Consider the following 22893-nt stretch of genomic DNA (forward strand, 5'->3'; position numbering starts at 1 on the left):
GCACAGGGAACTGTATTCAATATCCTGTAATAAACCATAATGGAAAAGAAAAAAAAAAGTCTTGGAAAAGAGAAAGAATATTTGATGTTCGGACTTCATCTCCACATGGAATAGATTATATCCCTAACCATCATGCAGAGAAGAGCATTTAGATTAAAATACTGGATCATAATTTACAAGACGTAAAGGCTGCTTTTCTGGTTTCTTGAAACGACTAAAGGGCCACCAAGGAACTGGACACAAAAACCATTTCACACAATGTTGTTCAAGAAATATTGATATTTATGGAGTACTCAGGTTTGGCCAGGCACTGTGCTAGAAGAGCAAGCGATTCTTTTCATGCTCCTGTCCTCAAGCACCTTATAGTCTAATGTGGAAAACAGGCATTAATCGAGTAATGAACCAGATAGATGTAAAATTATAATTGTGTGAACAATGAAAGAGGCCTCTGCTTTGAGATGTTCTGAGTAGGATCCTCAGTAAGGTCAGTATTTCGAGGCCACCGTACTTGATGCTATGAGTATATAAAAAGAGATCTGATGCAGATTTAGCATCCAGAAAGTTTCCTTAGGACATGACTCTGAGCCTGGAGGATAAATAGGCATTACCAAAGAGAAGAGCTGGCTTGAGGGTGGAGTCAGGTAAAGTGTCAAGTACATGGGATCCCTGTTTATTTTCCCATTAAATAATCTAATCCTCAATGGTATTAAAAAACTTCTTCCAAACACACTAAAAAGTTACTGTGACTAATATTTTCTAACGGCAAACATCCTCCAGAACTTTTTTCCAATTCACAAAGCATATGAATTCCGGATCACGTTCAAGATTAGTGTGGGAGCTAGATTACAAAGACTCTTCTTAGAGATAAAGACTCTATTTAACAGTTTTCATTCAAGAAACACTGAGGTGCCCACTCCATGCCAGGTACCACACCAGGTGTTTTGTTTTGTTTTCCCCCATATTCTCCTGTATACTTTATTTATTTAATTTTTAATTGAAATATAGCTGATTTACAAACTTTCAGGCATACAGCAAAATGATTCAGATTCTTTTCCATTATAGGTTATTAAAAGACATTGAATACAGTTCCTTGTGCTATACAGTAAATCCTTGTTGTTTACCTATTTTATACATTGCAATGTGTATCTGTTAAACCCAAATTCCCAATTTATTCCCCCCACCCCTTTTCCCTTTTGTAACCATAAGTTTGTTTTCTATGTTTGTGAGTCTGTTTCTGTTTTGTAAAAAAGTTCATTTGTATCATTTTTTTAAGATATAAGTGATATCATATGATACTTGTCTTTGCTTGACTTACTTCATTTAGTATGATGATCTCTAGGTCAATTCATGTTGCTGCAAATGGCATTATTTCATTCTTTTTTATGGCTGAGTAACATTCCATTATATATATATATATATATATATATATATATATATATATATATATACACCACCTCTTCTTTATACAATCATCTGTTGATGGACATTTAGGTTGCTTCCATGTCTTGACTAATGTGAATAGTGCTTCTGTGAACACTGGTGTGGATGTATCTTTCTGAATTATAGTTTTCGTCTTTTCCAGATATATGCCCAGGAGTGGGATTGCTGGATCATATGGTAGCTCTTTCAGGAACGTCCATACTGTTCTCCACAGTGGCTGTACCAATTCACATTCCCGCCCACGGTGTAGGAGCTTACCATGTGTTTTTTAAAACTATGACATGTAATGGACCATTTGGTAGTTCAAACATTTGTTGTTATCTAAAGATTTTTATTTAGGAACATTATGAAATGTCAAAAAATACCATGAAATAATTATTACATAGATTTAGAGACTTCCGATCAAAGTATATATTCTGAACTATATATCTATAATATAACTATATAAAATATTATATTCTGAAGTATATAATATCACTGACGTGCAGGGAACTGCAGGCAGAATTCATTCAATTACATGGTATTGGAGCTTGTATTAGAAGACTATGTTTCAGTGCAGAAGTGATCCCTGGTGTGTAAGATTTAGTGAGTTCAAATGGAAGGCTGTATTTGGTGAAACCCAGAAATACTGCCACATGAAGGTGCTTGGCTCTTGTTTAACTTGCATTGAAACTACTGGCAAGGTTAGCGTAAGGAAAATTTCATGGTTGGATGTTTTAGCCATTTTTCAGTACTTTTAATAGCATCTCCGCTTTACTAACTAGGTTTGCCTTTCTGTTTCCTTCTCTCTGGTTTCTTATTTCTCCCAAAGTCTCTTACTAACTCAATAGAGGATTTAGAAAAAACACTCACTTTCTTTGGGCTTATTTTCACCTAGGTTTTTTCTTTCATTTATTATTTCCTGGAGAAACACGTGACCCAAACTGAAATATACATTTATTCTTGTCTCACATTCGTGTGATAGAGAAGTGGCTGCCTTTCCCCTGCCAAGATGCCACTGAGACAGTATTTTTTGATTTGTGATGCTAAGCAGTTTCCTGGGACTCAGTGGGCAAGTCAAACACAAGTATCTGTATGAGCCGTGAAAGGGCAGACCTCACCGTCGTGATGCTGTGAGTAGAATCCCAAGCAAGGTTAGCCTGATATTTGCAAAGGAAGCTGGAAGCAGGAAGAACAGAGCTGCCCTCAGAACCAAGCTGAATGTCTGCAAGTGGATGGTGCTTGCAGACGCCGTCTGGAACCTCTCTATTAGCAGGAAGTATAATGATAACTTGCACCCGCAAGGTGGGTCAAGTTTACATGGGCTTACTCACTGAAGAATATACTATGTGATTCTCACAACAACCTTGGTTTCCAGAAATCAGCTTGTTTCGGTTGGCTTGCACACAGTATGTGGGTCATATACTTCATCTCAAGAGCTCTTTAGGGAGCAGGCATGTTTGAAGATACAGGACTTAACCAACACTGCATGTTGTGAAAGCATATCTCTGTATCTTTCAAAAACAGGTATAAATCTCCCACTGACTGTTAGTCGGTGCATATTTTGGCCTGGTGGTTGTGTTAAAAATCTCAAGTATCTCCTGGGGGGATCTTTGCAGTGGGTTGAGCCTTGTCTTGGAAACCTCTCTTCCTTTTCCTTTGTGACAGACTTTTCATTCTGGTCATGATGACAATGTATGAGAGAGAGAGAGACTGAGAGAGAGAGAGAGAGGGAGGAAGTGGGGGAGGGGGGACCCTTGACCAAGTGACCACTCTCTCTAGACCTGTGAGCCCCCTTCTGCTAGCTGTTCTGTCCTTATTCAGTTATTTCCATCAGAGTACTTCTAACAATCTGAAATAATATTGCTAATTTCTTTATTGTCTGTCTCTCTCATTAGAGACAGACCTTGCTATCACCCTGCCCTGAGCCCTGTACCTGGTATAGGTCTGTACGAAGCTTTCAAGAAATACTTGCTGAATGAATGAATGAAATCATCTTACATCTCATTCCACTGTATCTTTGATGAAAACATTCGTCACTTTTCATTAGTTGGGAGCCTGAAATGGGGTAAAACCATAGAGTTCACATAGTCTACCTCCACTGTTTAACAAATGAAGACTTTGAAGCCCCAGAAGTTGTGGTTTTCTTTCCAAGGTCGGAGTCAAGACTACAGCTTAGGTCACTTTTCCTCATCCAGCCCAGTGCCCTTCCTACCTCACCCTGACTGTTCATAGAGAAGGACTATGTTTATAAAAGTTTCCAATAATCAGTCCTCTTTTGCACAAAGGTTACCCTTGCAGGCTTTGTGCACATGGACTGAAGAGAAAGCATTCTATAAAATGATTTATAAACTCCAGGACCTGATGATGTTGGTAGGGTCCCATACCTTGGAAGAAAGTACCAGCATTTTGGGTGGTTACATTATTTAAAGAACCAGACTGAAAATGGGGTTTGAGGTTGAGAGGAGCATGAATCAATCTGGTAAATGAGGGGTAAAGAGGGTAAAAAGGGCTAATTTAGAACACCTCTGGGTCAATAGACTGGACTAACGAGATATATATAGATCTATACATATCTATCTATAGATCTCTATATATATATGTAAAATGCTGTTTTCCAAGATCTTTATTTGCAGCAGGGATAACTCTTCAAAATATAGCTGTGTGCAGGAGACAGGTTTGTACTCTAAGATAATGATCTTAAATTCCATCTTATAATTCCCTTAGGGGCCCAACACCCCACCACATCATCCTTGGAAAGCAAGAACGATAATCTCTTTCTCATGTTGTCTGATTTCAGAGATGCTAAGCCTCTGATTAGAACCACAGCCAAAGGGAGAAAGTTTACCTCTGTAAAGGGAGGACAGAGATCTGAAGAAGACATCTCTTCCTTCACATATCTGATCTGTTGAGCTTTATTTTTCCACTTTGCTATTGTAAGTTGTCTGGCTTTTGATCCTAATAATAATAATAACTAACAATGATTGAGCAGCTACAATGTGGGAGGCACGGACCTGAGCACCTCGTGAATATTAACCCACAGGAAACTCACAGTTACCCTTATGATGTGAGGATCCACCTTTCCCAGTGAAGAAGCTGAACTTGTAAGTGGTGGAACTGGGATTTGAACCCAGGCAGTTTGGCACCAGTGCCCACCAACCTAGTCACTGTCATGTCTCATCTTTAATGGTGTGAAGTGATATTCTCATTGTAACATTGATTCTAAGGAGCAAAAGATCTGCTACTCCGTAAAGCCTTGGCATCCAGTACTTTCTTTTTCTTTTCCTCTCTTTTTTTTTTGGGAGGGGGTAGATCCAGTACTTTCTTCTCAATACCCTCACTAGATCAGATCCTCAGTTACCCCTCCCGTGCCGCTGCTCCAGCTCCGAGAAGCAGGGACACTGTTTTGCATCTTGATATTGGCAAGCATTAGCATAGTAGCTGACAAATACAGAAAACAGATGTTCAAATAGTCGTTGTTCATTGAGTGAATGAATTTTCCAAATCGATTGCCATTCCTTTCATGTTGTTAATAATATAGTAAAGCCTTACAAGTCATCTCCAAATGTTATGGCTTAATTAGTAGTTAATTTAGCTAAACCTCTGGGGAAGGGGGCCATGTGGGCAGCGAGGAAGTAGAAAAGGAAGGCACAATATTGATTAAAACCTTTGATGTGAGTACAATCAAATACTAATACCAATCTTCATCAGCAGAAGAATCAACTGATTTTTTTTCGCTGTCCCTAGGCACTTAGAGCTTCCCCACTGTGATCCTATTTCCAAGTGACCATCGGCAGTTTCTACATCCTGGTGATATTTTATAACTCAAAGATTCCATTTTCTAGGTTCTGTTTTCCATCACAGCAGTGAGTAAAGAGAATGATATGCAGGTTTTACCAAAAAAAGAAAAAAAAAAAAAAAAAAAAAAAAGGAGGAAGGGAGGAAGGCAGGTATACCTGCTGTTCTTAGCAATTGCCCTGGACCACTAAGGAAGCTCCCTAAAACTTTTTTTTGCCTCCCTACAATCTCTCCCCATGTCTATAGCTATACCTATGTCTATGTCTATGTCTATGTCTGTGTCTATACCTACATCTACATCTATATATCAAAGACGTGATCACATCACCCTTCCTCTACATAAAGTCCTTTGAAGGCTCCCCAGTGCCTTGGGGATGAGTGTGACTCCATATATGGCCCCAAAGTCATCACAATTAGACTCAACTTCCTTTCCAGACTGCCCGCCCCCAGCCACTGGCCATGTCCCCTCATCTGTCCTCACTCTGGCTGTACTGAACCACTGTTTTTGTTTTTTTCCTGGAACATGCCACTCTCACATGTCTTTGCACAGAATCCTATCATTTGAGAATGCTGTCCTGCCTGCACACGCATCCTTCTGCTGGGATGGAAAGGTAAAGCTATTGCTCAAAGTCAGGCCAACTCACTGCCTCCTTTGTGCTTCTTCTGCCCTACCAACCCCATTATCAAAGCAGCCTGGTAGGAGTGCAGTTTGTAATTCCTCATTCATGCTTCCGACTTCTCTCTGCCTTTGCCAGACATGCCCATCAACCCCCAGTACCGGGCTGTCATTCACATTTCTCTCCACCTTGTGTCTACCTGTCCTTACACCACAACTATCTTGGAGACACTCAATTCTGGTGTCATTGTCTATAGGCATTCAACGTTGTTCCACGTCTTTCAGACCTGTGAAGTCACAGGATTATAGAGAGGAGACAGTATTATTATGGCCCGTCTACAGAGCTGTGATGTTGGTGGTCCAGATAAGGTGCTACCTTGGGCACACAGTTCCTAACTATTTAGAGTGGCTGCAATGCTTCTGGGATTTTTCAGCCATTAGGGACGTTTGGAAGAATGCTGGTGAGATGCTATAGTCGTAATACAAAATATGAGCATCTGATGCAGGTCAGGTGTGAGAGTAGCAGGCAATACAGAACATGTTATGGGGGGTGGACTGTCCATGAGCGACAAACAGAGACAATGGAGTTGGCTGGTTCTCAGCAGTCCCAGCCCAGGTCAGTAACCACTTGCTCTGACCTCCCTGGTGCTGATGCTGATGCTGTCTGCTCTGCACTGTCTTTGCTTATCATCTGTCCCCCAAAGTAAACAAAAAGATCTCTGCCTTGTTTATTTCCACAGGTCAAGGCCATTGACACAGAGCTACAGTTGTCCGCAGTGAGCATGTGTATCTTGCTGGTGACCACATTTTCCCAGGTCCCATGACTTTTCAAAGATTTGGGTGATAAAACTGAAGGACACTTTGGCAGAAATCAACCTTAATGAACATCAATTCTCAGAAGATATTTCAGATGTTCTACTACATTCATCAAAAGAGCAAAGAAAACCGTTTTCTGATGTGAAAAAGAGAAGGAAGCCGCTTACATGCCTACTAATTAGCTCATTATTACTTATCCTGAGCCTGAATGCTAACCAAGAGTGAAAACCATAATGGGTGGCCGAGATTGCTCCTCTCCATTAGGGGTGACAAACACGGCACTTGACAACAGCACTGGCCATAATGTGGGTCCCTAAGAGGATGACCGAATTCATTAACACACTGATGTCAGACTGCAGAGTAGCTTTTAGTTGCAGACTTTCAATCTTTGTCATCCCCATGCGGATATAAACAAACAAGTGATCGAAGGGAGAATGGCTACACAGCACGTTGTTATACACGTAAATGACCTAACCAACTTCCTCTAAGTTGATTAAAAAAACAAAATGAACATCTGTTCTTAGTACACTGCAGTACGTATTTAATTAAAGCCCATATGATCTCCGCAAAGCAGAAGAAAGATCAATACTTTGGAGTGTATGTCAACCCAGAGACAACATCTATAGAAGCAGGGATTTTTCTCTGCATAGATGACTTTGCAGACCAAAGGCGATGCTCTGTGTTATTCTAAGAGTGACTCTATGAGTATAACCACTGCTATCAATAATTAATGCCACACATCTATGCATTTAGGGATTATTTGTCACCCCAAAGCACTTCCAAATTGCCTTATTTGCCCCTCTAGGATGGAAATCACTGCATCAGTTGCTGAAAAATATTCAGCTCTGTGGTAGAACATAACAGCTGTTTGATACCAAATAACAACACGACACAACGATTGAAGAGAAATGTAGTCGAATTCTGAAACCAATTAAAGCTACAGGGATAAATTAGGTAGGAGGAATGTAATTATCCAAATTGAGATCTGGGCAGGCTAGCAGGACTAATAATAACCTCATCTCTTACAGATTTAATAAGGAAATCAGTTACTTAATTTTTCCTTTATATGTTAAGTTTTCTCCCCCACCCCCGCAGAGGCTGGAGGAAGTGGCTTAAATGATTCTGCATTTGTTTTAGCAAATGTGTACAATGGGAAATGAGGCCATGTTGCTGCTTTTTTGTTTGGTCTCATAGCCCTCAATGGGTCCATCTGGAAAACTTCCACTCCTGCTCTAAGCCTGAAGGCAAGCCACTTTTTCTTAGATACCTTCTCTGATGTGCCCAGATAAAGAATCTCTTTCTCGGTGGCTTTACTGCCTTTATCCTACCTCTACAGTAGCCCTCATTATACTATACTATAGTAGAGGGTTTACCTCAGTGGAGAGGAATCTGTCTTCCTCACTTAGACCTAAGAGCAGATGCCATGTTATTCATTTTACATATCCAGTGCCTCAATTCATGCTTAATAAATATAATTTTTAAAATTAAGAAATGGCCCAGAAAAAAAAAAAAACAGGGATCCTAGAAAATATTACGACAACAGAATGATCTACAAAAGTAAGGTGTCATATTATCTGACCTTAAAGTTTAGGTCTAAAACCTAAACTATAGTTGGTACAATATCCATCTTCCCAAGGGGTCTCACCAAAATAGGGTTCCGGGGAGATCAGTGAATATATTCTACTCTTGTTACAAACATAGACAAAAGGGACACTGCTGTCAATAAAGCTATCTTAGGTTTTTGGGACAAGTATCTAAAAAAGGAGGGTTTGTGATGACCCAGTATGCTATATAACACTTCTATTTCAGTCAAGTAATGGCATCTTTGAAACACAGGACTCAGGCAGAACTTAGTACTGGTCCCATCTTTTCCAGGTCTAACAGGGATTTAGCTTGTACTGTTTTACTAAAGGGGAACACACACAGGATTCAAGTCAGGATTTTTTTCCCTTTCATGTTTTGAGCCACTGGTGAATCACCTCGCACAGGAAACAAAATGAATGTAACGTGAGGAAAACTATACAAAGAGCTTCTTGCACCAACCTCAGTTGGAATAAGAGGTTCATTCTTTTAGGAAGACTCTGAACCTCCAGGGAAGTTTTAACTCTCGAATGCCATCCTTATTATTGGAAACCAATCACCAGAACATTAGGGGCCGTTTTTATCATCAGTAAAAGCAACATCACTCTACAAAGTGTCACTTCAGAAGGAGAATCTGAAATTCTATCTGTTATAATGAAAAACACAACTGCAGCCAACTGCATCCTTGCCCTTGGGGGTTGGGGACCAAAAAAAAAAATCTATGAAAAGGGAGTAGAGACTGTGTCATTGGCAAAACTTTTTTTTTTATTGGAGTATAATTGCTTTACAATGTTGTGCAGTTTCTGCTGTACAAGAAAGTGAATCAGCTGTATTTATACATATATCCCCATATCTCCTCCCTCTGGAGCCTCCCTCCCCTCCTCCCTATCCCATTTCTCTAGGTCACCACCCAGCATCGAGTTGATCTCCCTGTGTTATGCAGCAGCTTCCCACTAGCTATCTATGTTACATTTGGTGGTGTATATATGTCAGTGCTACTCTCTCACTTCATCCCAGCCTCCCTTTCCCTGCTGTGTCCTCAAGATCATTCGCTACATCTGTGTCTTTATTCTTGTCCTGTCACTAGGTTCATTAGTACCATTTTTTTTTCTGTTCCTTCATTTTTTTTTTTTTTTTACTATCCTCTTCACCCTATGAAGACATTACAAAAAACAAAACAAAAAACATCCACACACAGACATACACACACAGACACAGAGACACACACCTCAAGGTATTCCATAGGCACCTGCATAAAAGCTTAATTCTATTATACATCTAAATACAGATAGTTCTGATCATCTCAGTCCCATGTTCAAAAACTTTCAAAGTCTAAGGTTTACAGATGAAACTCTTCATTAACTTGGTTTTCACATTGGGCCAGCCTTAATGAGGCAGACCAATGGGCCCTTATTCTCCCTTTGCACCAATGCACCAGGCAAGCTCTTATCCTCTTTCATGTCACAATGAGGTCCTCCAGTTTCTAGAACATATAAAGTGCTAAGGAAATTTGTTTCATCAGTGTTTTGAAAGTAAATAATTTCTGTTTAAATATTACTATGTTTTGTGAAATTCTGAAGATCAAACATGTATTGGAGAATAACAATAATGTGTTTTGGGCCTGCGTGTTTTGGTTGAAAAGAGTCGAGTCCTTTAGTTTTTCAGTCTGGGGGTCAGAAAGAAAGTATTATTATTTCATTGTATAGTTAAGAAAACTCAAGTTGATTTGCTCAAGGTATCAGCACTAGACTGACATTTAGGAAAAAGTTATTCTCCGGTGCATTTCATCTGGCCTCCTGAATTATGCAAAATGAGCGTGATGATGTGACTAAAGGTCCTGCACAAGAGTTGAGAAGATGGTCATGGGCCATTCTCTCATGGTCTTCACACAAGGTACCTGTAGCTTGAGTGTCTGCATTTTGAAACTGAGGCCTATAACTAAGAATGCTGAGCCATAAGATTCCCTTTTTGACGCAAAAATGGAGCCCAGCAGAGGTGGAGTCACGCTGATAAAGGTGGTCCTGGAGAAGCACCACTTAAGAGGCTGCAAGAAGAGAGACAGTAAAAGATTCTCTTCACTTATTTGTCACTTCCCTGACCCACCAGATAATCATCTGGGAATATGCTCATCCTAGCCCTCTTCCCCTAAAAGACCACTCCTTATAGGAAGAAGCCGGCCTCTATATTAATCCACTAGAAACCTACCACCCTATACTGCATGGTAGAGCATCCTTATTATGAGAGCAAGTCATATTGTACTAATGAGGCTCGATGAAGTAAGGAAATAGAAGCAGAACAGAAATAAATAGGTAGGGGTGTGTATGTGTGTGTGTGTGTGTGTGTGTGTGTGTGTGTGTGTGTGGTGTAGTGTGTGGGAGGGAGGTGGGGTGAGCCCAGCAGGAGGGGGAAGCCTAGGGCTTTTGTTATCCCACCAAAAGGAAACCCACTACTTATTAACATCTTTGACCACCAGGATTGCCAAGGTGGCAGAGCTAGGTTTTAGCACCAGCTAGTTTTAGGTTTCCAGGAGTTGCAGGGCAGAATAATTAAAGGAAAAGTCCATGTTTATAAGCACTTATTGAACAATTCTATATGGAAGGCATTACGATCTGTGCTACGGTAGATATGATACAAAAAATACAGGGAGAACCTGCCTTCAGAAAGAGCTTCAGTTCCAATGGGTGTGTCAGAGCATTCATGCTTGGGTCACTGAAGAAATGCATGTCAGTTCTGGATTACCAAATCACTGAGAGGCAATACTGTCTTTGTAAGCTGTTCTCAAGGCACAGCTAAGAAAGTTTCCATGGGTAGCACACATTTAGGCTGAGCCTGCAGAGTTCCAAGCCTAGGGCTATTTTCTTCAAACTTATAAAAACCTAAGAGATATAAACTCTCTCTCCGGATAAAGGTCAAATGCAGAATTGCTGTATGTTTTCCAACCTTGACCCATCAGACAACATCCCAATAAAAATTCTTTGAAGGAAAGCGTTCAGCGAATGCATGTTAAGAAAGGAAAAGATGGGTGAAGAAGGATAAAGAAAGAATACTGCAGGTGACAAGTAGGGTAAGAAAAGGGGTCTAAAAAAATGATTTGACACAGATATAAAATTTTGAAAGTTTTGGCCACAGGAAACAATTCAAAGAAACTGGAAGACAACGAGAGCCTTCTTTTAGCTGTTTGCCTCTTCCTCCCCAACTCCCCCAAAGATATCCATGGGGTACCTCCCAGTAGCATCAGAGACAAGCCCTTGGGAGTTGTCATGGACTTGCCACAGCTGGCACAAGCATCATCTAGTTCAGGCGACGTTATTGTGAATGATGCAGGGTAATTGGTTTCACAGAGCTATGCTTTGTCAGCAAGGGTTATCCCAGATGGATGAGAACATGCTCTAAACCTGGCAGGTGCTGGTTGTAGGATCCCGCAAACCTCATCGCACTTTATTAAGCTATTTCCATTTGTAGCACATTTTCTTAGTGATAAAATTAAAAATATAAGTAGAAGAATAAACTGATCAAATTAGAGATGTTAAAAGCTGAACTCCTTAGTCTAGGCAGGCTCCACCAGAGGGGCCTCCCCCAAGCTCACAGAGCCTGGAGGGATCTGCTGCTGATGCCCCTTTGCCAATGAGGTCGCTTTTTTATTGCACTCACAGCTTTGGGGATAATTTATTGTCAGTGTTATGTTCATTAGTAAGGCATGGAACCAGAAATTCCGGTTTCTGAGATGATACAATAGGAAGATTCATACTACTATATAGGTACTTTTTCAGAAGTCCTTGTGGGAACTATGTTGATAGAACCATCAAACATCTTTTAAGACACTTTGAACAAAACTCCTTAAAAATTCAGGTTAACAAGGATTCTCCTTTAGAGATGACACATGTCATCATCAACACCACCTGAACTGTGAAATGAGGAACATAAAAGGATCTGAAGTTCTCATTATTATCTCATCTCAAATCTCATATATCATATCATGTCATCGTTATTAACTAGAGCGGTCTTTCTATGCACAATAAACAGAACTATTTGTAGCTTACAGAGACTTTTACACACTTGATCCCAACTGACCATTGGATTCACATAAAAACAGTTCCAAGAATATCTAGCAAGCTCTCTGCTCAAGAATTGTCAGATAATAACTTTCCAGACACTTGTGAAGTGAAACTGGAATTCTCTATGTAAGTCACATGTACGCAGAAGCATATTTTTCAGTAGGTGGTTGATAAGAATTTGGTGACAAACTAAAGTTCTCATTTAATTACTTTAGCCACAATAAGATCTAAAATATCCCTGATCAAAACCTATCTCCCTAGTATTCATTTCCAGGAGAGTTTAATAAGATATTTGGATTTTGTAATTTTTAGTAAGTTAGAGTAAATCTGATTAGATTGAATAGGTACATAAATCCCAACCTTATTATCTCAATAAATGCCCTGCATATTTATAAATTCTCCCATAGCACCAGCTATGAGAAGCTCAAAACCATAGTTACTTCAAAATTGGACGTGAATCAGCTTTCTGAAACTGTCCTAAAGTCACAGGAATAGCGATGAAGTAACAAATTTGTTTTCTATTTCTTTGGAAAGTTAACAAATTTCCAGCTGTACAATGAACATCAGCCAGCTGTTTGTCTCAATAAAGAGGAGCAGATGTATTTATCTCTATATCCTTTTAGACCCAAGATCATCTCTTTCATTTTGCTCTACTGTATTTGTGATCAAAACCCAGGCACATATAAGAAATGTTAGATTTTGGTTTTAAAGAGCAACCCTGACTCTGTAATACTTCAAACACCGTTTATCCCAATGGCTCCAAACAGGTGGTCACCCCATGACAAACAAACCTGAACAAATATTTCCCTCAGTAAATATTTCCTGGGGATATAAAAGATCATGGGTCATAAATGCGGTGCTCAGTGTAAGGCATGCCAGATGGAGCCTTAAAAGGGTGACTGTTATGTTCTATTTATGACTACAAGGAGGAACGGAGAGAGCTTTACTTTTGGGGGTATACTTCTTCCTGGGTGTTACATGCTTTACTGCAAATTGAACAACAGCTTCTTAGGGCTACATATTCATCTTTCAGTCATTGGGAACAAAAGACTCACCTTTTTTCATACATTTTAAAATTACAGGAGCTAATTTCGTTATTGATGCGTCATTATAAGCATCTGTGAGAGACTTGTGCTCGCTTGTTGTAGGAAGACGAACAGAAACATGCTGGTTCTTTATCACGAACACGGATAACGGCTGCACAGATGTTTTTGGCTCTATTTGGTATGTGTTTATAGAGTTATCTTCAGGGATACTGCACTATCGTAATTTTTCACAGTTCACCTCACTATGGAACACTTTAGGACATTTGAGGGGTGAAATCCTAGTTCTAGTTTTTGGTTTGTTTGTTTTTGGAAATGGAGATCTCTGATAATGACTAGATTCAAGGTAACAGTAAACAGTGTCTGATTTTCTATAGTCATTGAAACAGCTGGCTCTTTGTGGCACAGAGATCACATCCTGCATTGCACTCTCCTTTAAGCAAATTAAAGCTTTTAAAATATATTAGAATTCCACTCACAGTACACAATTTTCAAGAGAAATCTCAGACTAGCAGTAGGAAACATTTGGGTTATTTGTTTGAGGGGTCTTTCCGTGAATCTGCTCCTCTAATTCCAGAGTAGGTTGTTTAATTGATAAGTAGCCTCCCCTGTAACTGTTGCTTCTTACATATCCACTCTCTTAGGTCCTACTGAATTTTTAAAGAAAAAGTAGACAATGTGTAAAATTTATGGAGTCACTATTTGTCTGCTTTGGAATGTATCCACTTATTGTACTTTAGAAAGAAATGTGATCCTTATGCTTTTTTCTTCTGTGTTGGTATTAAAACTCTAAATGTTAGTTTTCTTGTATGATGCTGCATTAATCCTACGCGCACACACACAGACACACATCTTTAACATTTTCACCTATATATTTTCAGTCTAGATCTATTTCTCAAAAAGTATCCATTAACTTGTGGCAAGACTCTTCATGTCACCAACAGTGTTACATTTGCTGACGACATTTCCCAAATCCCAAATCCTGACAAAGATTTTTCCAGTGGTTACCCCTCTATCAGACCCTCAGCACCATTTAAACCAATTGGCTATTCCTTTCTTCTTTCTTTCTCTCCCTTTCTTTCTCTCCCTTTCTTTCTTTCTTTCTTTCTTTCTTTCTTTCTTTCTTTCTTTCTTTCTTTCTTTCTTTCTTTCTTTCTTTCTTTCTCTTTTTCTTTTTCTTCCTTCCTTCCTTCCTTCCTTCCTTCCTTCCTTCCTTCCTTCCTTCTTTCTCTTTCTTTCTTTCTTTCTTTCTTTCTTTCTTTCTTTCTTTCTTTCTTTCTTTCTTTTTCTTTTTCTTTTTCTTCCTTCCTTCCTTCCTTCCTTCCTTCCTTCCTTCCTTCCTTCTTTCTCTTTCTTTCTTTTTCTTTCTTTCTTTCTTTCTTTCTTTCTTTCTTTCTTTCTTTCTTTCTTTCTTTCTTTCCTTCTTTCTTTCTTTCTTCTTTCCTTCCTATCTTCCTTCCTTCCTTCCTTTCTTTCTATTTTTGGCTGCGTTGGGTCTTTGTTGCTGCATGCGGGCTTCCTCAGTTGTGGAGAGCGGGCACTACTCTTCATTGCAGTGCATGGGCTTCTCAGTGTGGTGGCTTCTCTTGTTGCAGAGCACAGGCTGTAGGCGCACGGGCTTCAGTAGTTGCGGCATGCGAGCTCAATAGTTGTGGCTCGCGAGCTACAGAGCACAGGCTCAGTAGCTGTGGTGCACAGGCTTAGCTGCTCCATAGCATGTGGGATCTTCCTGGACCAGAGATTGAACCTGTGTCCCCTGCATTGGTAGGTGCAGTCTTAACCACTGCACCACCAGGGAAGTCCTATTCCTTTCTTCTTGAAACACTTTCTAACAGTACTTTGGCTTTCTTCTCTCCAGACACTCCCAAGCTGTCTTCATGACTTGATAGTTTCTATGTAAGGCGGTGCTTCTAAATTTGCATCTCTAGCCTCAACCTTGAACTGAGCTATAGAATCATATACTCAACCGCCTACTTGGTAATTGCCACTTAGCTGATCAGCAGATAAGTTGAACAATAGATTCTTACTTGTAAGCCTTATTAAATGAAGACCCTACATATTCAAATTTTAGCTACTCCATCCTTAACCTGCTCCTCTCCCAGTCTTCTCCATCTTAGTAAAGAACACCTCCATCCACACCATTTTTTAACCTCAAATTTTGGAGTCATCCATCTTCAATCCAATAAGTGTGGCTAACTCCACACCCTTTGCCTATAACACACCAAGCCTGACCATTTCTTCCTACCTCTTCCAGACTAGGACGAACCACCTCTCTCTTCTGAAACATTGCAATTGCCTCTTAACTGATTTCCTTCCTTTTGATCTTGCTGTGTCTACCCCAATCCATTTTCCACTAAATGATGCCACCTCCTTGCTTAAAGCCATTCCATTAGTTACTTCTCATTATATGTAGAATAAAATCCCATACCTGGCTTTTAAAGCCTTGCTTAGTGGATCTCATTCCTTTCCGCACACAAGGAACATGTGGAGAAAACTCATGTTGAAAACAAAAAGATTTTGAATCAATCAAAGATCTGGGGTTGGCCTAGGCTTTGCTGTTTGTTTGTTTGTTTGTTTAATGCCCCAGAATGTACAGCCAGGGTTGAAAACATTTCCTACACGACTGGTCATCTGCCCACCTCTATGTCCATGTGTTCTCTGGCTCTTGCTTTCGTTCTTGGTGTTCTAGATTCCGTGGCCTCCAAGGTACCAAGCCCATTCCTGCCTTGAGGACATGTTCTCGCCCCAGATTTTCATAAGTCTGGCTCCTTCTTGTCATTCGGTTCTTAACTCAATTGTCACCTCCTCAGAGAAGCCTCCCCTAATCACTAACTCCTAGGTAACCACCCACTGGTCTCCATCACACTCCTTGTTTATCTGTCCTAGTCTTGGTTGTTTCTAGTCTGCTTATTCCTTCATTTCTACTCATCCCTCTAGACTGTAAGTTTGATAAAAAGCAGGAACTAAGCTCAGTACTTAAAATATGATAGGCTGCCAACAAATACTTGATAAATGAACAAATCAATGTGGTATCAGTGTAATTATGAGAGCATACAAAAGAATATTTGAAACTGGTACTTTCCTGGAAAATCCGGCGCATTTTAGTTGCTGCGCTAAATTTTTAACTGTTTAAAGTTGTGTCGGCAGTCTCCGGATGGACGCATCATTGTTTGGTTTGAGGAAGGGATAAGGAAGAAGTTCTTTTTTCTCAACGTCTTAACCGCTTAAATCTTAAGATATTTAATCAGTAAGGATCAAACACATCCTGCAACCTGTAGTTTTATTGATAAGTGTTATTGATTCATCACCAGGCTATCTTCCACCATCTGGCTGATGATATACAGAAGATCAAGGCAGGACATTCAACTAAGGATCCTTGTGTGTCTTTTAAATACATGATTTAGCTCCTAGACTATCATGGGGTGATCACATGGTGGAGCTCAGGGATTTCTAACCTTGGCTGCACGTTAGAACCTTCTGGGGAATTAAAAAAGTATACGTTATTCCTACATTCTACAAGAGGATAATTAAAATAGAAGTTCTGACTATGGGGCTCTGGCATTTTTAATTTTTTTTTTCCCTAAGGCTTCCCCCAAGTGATTCCGCTGTACAGGCAGGTTTAATAGACACTGACAGTCAACACAATTTGGCCTGGGGAGAGAGCGAAAACTTATTAAATATGCTAATACAGGTAGAAGATATCTCCAACAAGAGAAATCCTTTGCTGACCATAGGGATGTTTACTTTTTACCTTGAGACACATTGATTTTCACTTCATCATCTTACTTTACAAAGTCATGAATGCTATTAGTGGTCATAAAAAAAAAAGGTAGATTTTTTTTTGGGGCGGGAGGAAAAATTATTTTTAAAGTGCTGATTAAGCCAGAGAAATGCGGAAGGTGTAGTTTATTGAGAGAGACAGAGGGGTTTTGTTAGCTCAAGTATCTGGCCGCAAGAAGGCAGCCTGGGGCAATGCAGGAACCAGGCTTCAGGCAAGAGCTGAGTTTGACACTCACTCTGCAATTTACCAGCTCTGTGTCCCTGGACTAGTTATTGGACTTTTCTTAGCCTCATTGATTTTTGCTACAAAAAGGAATGATAACACTTCCTCATTGGACTATTATGTAAACATGGGTAAACATAGGTAGTGTACATAAAGTGCTAGGCATGCTTGGTGATTTTTTTCTTTCTCTTCTTTTCTCTCTCTGAATTTCAGGTATACTCATTGGTAGGATTGGGCCTGGCACATAGTGAGTGCAAAAAAGTGTTTGAAATGTCTATTGTTATCATCCTTTTTTGCCAGGACAAATTTCACTTTTAGCTCTAAAAGGTGTTATCTCAACATCTAACTCTAAGTCCTTCCTGGTCCTCATTCTGTAGGGGATCGTGGATCACCCTTGTGCCTCCTGCACAGGTAAACAAGCCAGGAAAATTGGAGGAGAAAGATCCGTGAATGTGTTGGTTGCTCTCAAATGATTATCAGTCAACATTTCACGAAGAAGAGAAGTGTCTTTTCAGTTTGACCTGCTGAAGAGGGCCCTGTCATCCTACTGCGGATGGTCTTCCTATCCAGTCCATGGTCTTCCTCAAAGAAGTAAGTGAAGCCTGGACTGAAGGGCTCTTTACAGCTCATCAGCATCTCCCTGAGAGCTAATGGGAGGATGAACGTGCTATGTGCAAATGTTCACCCCTGTTTCTTAGAACTCTAGACGTTCCTGTCTGAAACTTAGAGAAAAGGGCCTCTAACTGTTATCAAACCAAACTTCGGTCTGCTTGCCCGTGCACAGTAAAGCCAATTTACTGACATGGAGCTGTGGTGTTGGAAAGTGCAGTGTTTACTGTAGGGCGCTGAGCAAGGAGTCCAGGCAGCTAGTGCTCAAAACACCCAAACTCCCTGACGGATTTCAGCAAAGGATTATTTATTTATGTATTTATGTATTTATTTATATTATTATTATCTTTTAATTGAAGCATAGTTGATTTAAAATGTTGTGTTAATTACCGCAGCAAAGCAGTTTTAAAGGCAAAGTGAGGAAGGGGAGTCCCAGGGCTTGTGATTCGCTTGCGCACAATTCTGACTGGTCAGTGGTGAGGTGAGAGGGTGGTGTCACAGGGGTTAACGTTATCAATCCTTAGGCTTCAGTAGGTCTGGGAGCTACCTGTTCTTGGTCATCAAGTAGTTAATATCTTCCATTTGGTGGGGGTTTTAGCATCTGTAAAATAACTCAGGAAACATGCATCAGATACTGTTATCTAGGTACTTCAGAGAGGGACTAAAGCACAGGATATGGGGGAGGGGTCTGTCCTAGGAAGGCCCCGTAGGGTCCTGCTCAGTCACAGCACGAGTCTCTAACATCTTGCTTCATATTAGCTACTCTGAACATTTCAGTCAAGTTTTGGTGCTCTCTCTGACTCAACCCTCCAAACATGCAAATCTTTGGGAGGAGTCATTTGGTTACTCTCTCTTCCTCTACGTGGTCTTTGTTTATTCATGGAAATGCTCAAATAGGATGTTTTCTTTATTCTGATTATTAATAGATTTGTAAGACATTTGTACTGACACCGACAGAAAAAGATAAAAGCATGCTGAATTCGATATTCTTCAGGACAGATATTTTAATAAAGGCTTTTATATCAGCTGGACATACAGTAAGCATAGAAAAATCTTATATATGAATTTCAAGTACAAACAAATTTTATTTATCACTAGCAAATGAAGCAAAACTTAAAAATAATATCTGTATGGTATTTTTCAAAGGCCTTAATTCTGTTTGATCCTTAAAAATTAGGATATTCTTAGAAACATTAGATGTAATAGGGAAAACCCCCCAGAACTCCCTTGATCCTGCCTCCCCACTGGCTACTGTCACAGAACCTTCCTCCCCCCAGAGCCCAAGTTCATGAAAACATATTTTTACCTGAGGTTTCCATTTCCTCACCGTCCATTACCCATTACAGTTTGGCATTTGTCCTCACATCCCACGGAAGCCACTACAGCAGTGTCACCAGTGACCTCCTAATTGTCAACTTCAAGGGATATTTAAGAGATCCTCCTTACTTAACCTCTGTGGCATTGACTCCTATTACCCTCTTGAATTCTCTTGGCTTCCAGAATGCTCCTCTCTCCTGGTTCTCCTGCCTTCCTGACCTCCCCAGGGTCTTTAACCACTCTGGGTTCCTCTGGGTGCTGAGCTGGGTGGATGTTCTTTCCTTGAGCTGCTCCCCTTGGCACTTTCATTTACTGACTTGACTTGAATTGTCACCCACAGATGTGATGATAGCTTCCCAATCTCCACTTCCAGCCCCGACGTCTTCCTTGGAGCTCCAGACTCCACTTCTGTTTGTCTACAGGTGGCAGTCACTTAGTTATCCCACAAACAACTCAAAGAAAGTCATCCTAAACGGAACTGCATCCCTCCCCCTGAGCCTGCACCTCCTCCTCTTTTCCCTCTCTTGCCTCAGAGCACAGAACTTTACTCCATTCTTTGAGCTAGGAACCTGGGAGTCAGTCTTTTCACTCAGTTCACATCTGATAAACTACAAACTACTGGCAAATCTATTTCTTAAATACATCTTTCAACACTCCAGCTCTCCTCCTACTTCCTATGTTTAGATCCATACTATCTCTTGCTTGGACCAGTGTAGTAGTAAGCCGGTCTTCTTTTTTCTAAGTGCTACAACTCTCTGATATACCACCCTCCCCAGCCCACCATACATATCTTCATCAGAGTGACCTAACAAAATGGAAAGCATATCTCATTTTGCATTCCCTTCCTGCTCAAAAATCTACAGGTTTCCTTGCTGTCTTTAGGATAAAGCATGACCTCCTAGGTCCTTGAGCATTTGTCCTCATAGTGATTTCACAAAGGGTCATTCCCTGGTACATGTCCTACTCTCCATTCCTGAGTAAGCTATGTTTCTTCACGTCTCTCAGCCTTCCTACATTCCTGCTTCCTCCTCCTCAACTGGACAATTTCTATTTATCCTTCAAGATTCAGCTCAGAAGCAACCTCTTCTATTAAGTATTCCCTGGCTCAGAGGGATATAGATTTTCTTTTGTGCTCCCAGGGCAAAGAGGCAGCACAGACTGTGGTTATGAAAATGCCCTCTGGAATTAGACACAAGCGAGTTCTCCTGTGAGCTTTAATACTTCACAGCTGTGAGCCATTGGACAAGACACCTAATCTCTCTAAACCTATAAAATGTTGACAATAACAGTACTTAACTCAATATTTTTATAAATATTAGACGAGATAATGAATATAAAACACTTGGCATGGAAACTGGAATGTCATAGTAAGCACCCAATAAGTGATATTTATTATTACATTTTCATGGCAGTTAATCTTACAACAAACAATTGTGTACTATGTTTCTGGTTTATTATAATTACGTATTTACACACCTGCCTTTTCTGAAGGTCTGTGAGCTACTTTAAGGTCATGCTCTAGGAACTATTTGCTCTGAACTCTTAATGTCTGCACATAGAAGGTAATCAGTGAATTTTTTTCCTTCCAGTTTTACGGAGGTATAATTGACATGAGCATTGTATAAGTTTAAGGTGTATGGCATAATAATTTGACTTAACAGATATCATGAAATGATGACCACAGTAAAAATACAAGATTAAAGAAATAGAAAAAAAAATAGAAAAAAGTTTTTCCTTATGATGAGAACACAGGATTTACTCTCTTAACTTTCATATATAACATACAGCAATGTAATTATATTTATCATGTTGTATGCTACATTCCTAGTACTTCATTATCATATAACTGGAAATTTGTACTTTTTGAAGGCCTTTTTCATGAATAATTAGAACAAATGAATGTAACATTAAGTAGAAGAAGCCTGTTTTTGCTGCTTGATATTTATCTTATCAAGAAATCTCAGGGCCTTCCCTGGTGGCACATTGGTTAAGAACACATCTGCCAATGCAGGGGACACGAGTTCGATCCCTGGGCCAGGAAGATCCCACATGCCATGCTAAGCCCGTGCTCCACAATTAGTGAGTCTGTGCTCTAGAGTGCGAGCCACAACTACTGAGCCCGCAGGCTGCAACTACTGAAGCCCGAGAACCTAGAGCCCATATTCTGCCACAAGAGAAGCCACCACACTGAGAAGCCCATGCACCGTGATTAAGAGTAGCCCCTGCTTGCCACAACTAGAGAAAACCTGTGCACAGCAATTAAGACGAATGCAGCCAATAAATAAATAAATAAATTAATTAATTAAAAAAAGAAATCTCAGGCTATTGAGCAATGTCATTAGTCTTTAATAGATCCTCACGAAGCATGTAGATGAGGGGCTCACTTATAATTTGATCTTATATGTGGATCCAGAGAAAAAAGAAATTAAATAACAACTGCAGTTTCATACAGTGGATCAGTAGATTTAGACATGGAACTAAGATCCTCTCCTGAATCTGTATCGTTACGAACTGGAAACATATTCTCTCTTTGGGGTTCATCCTACATGATGCGTCATTTCTGTATCCCAAAGCTACTTCTAAGTTCCATTCATTATAAGTAGAGTACAGCTATACCTGGTGTTATAGACTGAGTTGTGTGTCCCCAAATTCATATCTTAAAGCCCTAACCCCCAAGGATATAATATTTGGAGACAGGGTAATTAGGTTAAATGAGGTCATAAGGCTGGGGCCCTAATCCAATAAGACTGATGTCCTTATAGGCAGGGGAGGAACACAAGAGCTCTCTTTCTCTATGTGCACACAGATCAAAGGCCAGGTGAGGGCACAGTTAGAAGGCACCATCTGTAAACTGAGGAGAGGTCTCATCAGAAATCAGCCTGACTGACACCTTGATCTTGGACTTCTAGCCTCCAGGACAGTGAGAAAATAAATTTCTGTTGTTTAAGTCACCCAGTCTGTGGTATTTTGTTATGGCAACCTGAGCTGACTCACCCCTGGGTTACAGTTTTTGCTATAATAATAAAGATGTATAAATGGATATTGTTGATTAAGGGCTTAATATGCTACCAGACACTAACACTATGCCAAGTCCTTAATACGCATTATCTCCTAAATCCTCCTGACACACTTAAGAAGTGGATGCTATTATTATCATCATTTTACAAACGAGGAAATGGAAGATCAGAATAGTTAAGCAACTTGCCCCAAAACACAGACAACAAGAAGTGTCAGATCTGGAATTCAGGATGTCTACCTTCAGAGCTTCTGTACGCAACCACCACGTTATATAGTGAAAGCAAGTGATCTGACATGAGCAAGAATAGGAGTTAGTGATTAATACAAAAAATTAAAGTGAGAAAAGTAGTAAGAAAAAACCAATACATTATTTTAAAATGTCACTTTAATGTAAGATGCACAAATGCATATTCATTTGCCAATATTTTACTTGGCGGGGAGGAAGAGAAGGCAAGGCGCTGATCAATTCTTTGATGTGGACTCCTGGAATTCTGCATAATCTTTCTTCCATAGACCATACTCTGAAATGCATCAGTGACAATTTCATTTTCGTTCTTTCAAAGTCGAGCAAAAGACCCATGCTAAGCAATTTGTGTGAAGATCTGCCTTGACTTTTAT

The 22893-nt window shown here is 40.0% G+C and overlaps 1 protein-coding gene across 1 annotated transcript in view; it reads right to left on the bottom strand.

Moving 5' to 3' along the window:
- KCNB2 (potassium voltage-gated channel subfamily B member 2) overlaps positions 1 to 22893 on the bottom strand; it is a 383426-nt gene that overhangs the window by 123064 nt on the left and 237469 nt on the right. The gene's annotated exons all lie outside the window — the stretch shown is intronic.

The sequence above is a fragment of the Hippopotamus amphibius genome, chromosome 5 (assembly GCF_030028045.1).
Source record: "Hippopotamus amphibius kiboko isolate mHipAmp2 chromosome 5, mHipAmp2.hap2, whole genome shotgun sequence".
Classification (NCBI taxonomy): Eukaryota; Metazoa; Chordata; class Mammalia; order Artiodactyla; family Hippopotamidae; genus Hippopotamus; species Hippopotamus amphibius.